Genomic DNA, 2,356 nt, shown 5'->3' on the forward strand with positions numbered 1-2,356 from the left:
CACACACACAAGCACACACATGCACACACACACACGCTGGCTGTCTGTTGGAGGTTTTGCTCACATGACCACCCTGATGCTCTTCTATCTGACTGGACTCAAGGGTCAAATAAATTTATGTGACCGAGCTAAAGGGCCAACAGATCGGCCGTCTCGTCGAGTGAGTGTGTCTGTGTTTGAGATGATCAGCTGCTGCTGCTCCTCACAGATGTTTTGTTCTTTGAGCGGCGTGTTTTATTTCTACATTTCCAACTTTGACTTTTCTGCTGAATCAAAAAGACATGAGTGTAATTTGTGTTTGTTTCTGGGAACTCATCATTTCAACACTGACACATCTGACTGACTTTGGTTCAAATTATTTTAAATACACCAATGTGCTTTTAAAACAAGTTTAAAGGGCCAGTGTGTGGAATTAATTGGCATCAGTGTAATTTCAGATTACACACCCTTGCCTCACTCTCCCGTTCCAAGCGTGTAGGAGAAACAATGGTGGTAGTGAAACTCGGAAAACACAAAAAGCCCCTATCAGCCCCCTATTGGTTCGTCCAGTCGGGGCTACTGTAGAAACACGGTGGTTCAACATGGCGGACTTAGTGGAAGGCGACCCACAATCCTTATTTTCAGGCGATCATTCACTAAAGAAAACACTCCTATGAATATTATATTCGATTTCTGCCAATAGATCCTCCTCTGTGTTACACACTGGACCTTTAAATGCAAGCAGCACAAGCAAAATTAAATTCACCTCCATACGACTGGAAGTTGAAGCAGACATCTCACCGACTGACATCTGAAAACCTCAGTATGAAGCCTACATGCCACAAGAGTTATGTGGAAAAATACATCTTTGTAATTGGAGTGAACTAACCCTTTAACTTTCAGTAGACAGCTGGTTCGTGCGAAATCAGATCAAATCCAAAATAGAGACACATTTCAGACAAAACTGACCGTTCAGCCGAGCAGTTCAGAGGAGCCTGCTGAGATATTATTTCTATATCAGATTATCTCATTACACAATAATGTATGGTCCACTTGTGCTTGTTCCTGTAATGATCTAACCACCTCTACCGCAGCCCCCCTGCTGCGATTGGGCCAGCGTGGCCTTTCCACAGCAGTGGTCAAAGGGTTGAGGAAATATTTCTGCTCACGCAACAGCGAACCATCCAGCAGCGAATGCCTCAATTAAAAAACAAGTTCAAGGTCAGTATGAGCAGGTTAGTGTAGTATAGGAGTGTGTAACTCTAAGGTTGCAGGTTCACTTCCCAGAGCTTTTGTCGGAACCGCAGAGAATCAGCAAAATCCCCAAAATATCAGCTTAAAGTGTGTAAAGTCATTATGTTACTTTGAGTCTGTAAAATGTACATTCCTCTGTAAAAAAGAGAGCAGGTTCTGGCTGCAAACAACAAAGATATAGATTATATTAAATTATTACATAAAATAAGGATATAAAAAGAATATATAGAAACTGTTGTTTGCATCTTTTGTTAAGACTGATGTTAGTAATGGACATATTTTGAGAATATTAATTTATATACTAGTATATAACTTTCATATAGTACCTGAACGTTGAAGTGGCCCCGAGCCAATCTGAGACCTCTGTTCTAAGTTAATAAATTTAGATGCTGGTCCACGTTTTTCAGTCCAACTCTATATAATACTGTAATGTTCTCGATCTGTAATCGAAAGCATAATAAGGGCGTCAGGAGTGACGCCTCAATCTGTGCTGACTCTACGATCGTAAAGGAAATTAAAACCAAACGCTCGAGGGCTGCAGACAGATGACATTTCAACTAATGAGAGCACAGTGACAGAAGTTCTCTGACAGTCTGCCAGAGAAACTTTTATCTGCACTTTAAACTCTTATTTGTTGAGAAATGAATGAAATAATAGAGAACTGTATGTTCTTTTTTCCAGCAGATTATTACCTGGTAAGAGAACTTTTTAGACAATTCTCTGTATTATGTATTTTTTTTAATCATTTTATCAATCATACAGACTTAATCGGCTCTTTGTTGACAAATTCAGTGTTTTCTTGTCTCTGGCGCTTGGCAATTGTTTGATTGGACAGTTTTATCAACAGTTTACTTAACATTTATTTTTCTCTACAGAAGTGCAACAAATGATGAGATAAAGGCCTACTGTGTATATTTTTTCTTATTTCTTATAAACCTTAAAATTAAGAAAGCCTTGCGACCCCCCACCCCCCGAAGCTTTGGCAACCCCTAGTGGGGGTCCTCACTCCAAGTTGGGAACCAGTGTTAGAAACAAGTAACGTAGGTCCTTGATAGTAAAAAAGAATCATGTGTAAATCATAAAAATGTTAGGTTTCCTTAGCAATATATCAAACATAGTTATA

Source organism: Morone saxatilis, unplaced genomic scaffold (assembly GCF_004916995.1).
Source record: "Morone saxatilis isolate NCDOM2014 unplaced genomic scaffold, NCSU_SB_2.0 Contig18, whole genome shotgun sequence".
Taxonomy (NCBI): Eukaryota; Metazoa; Chordata; class Actinopteri; family Moronidae; genus Morone; species Morone saxatilis.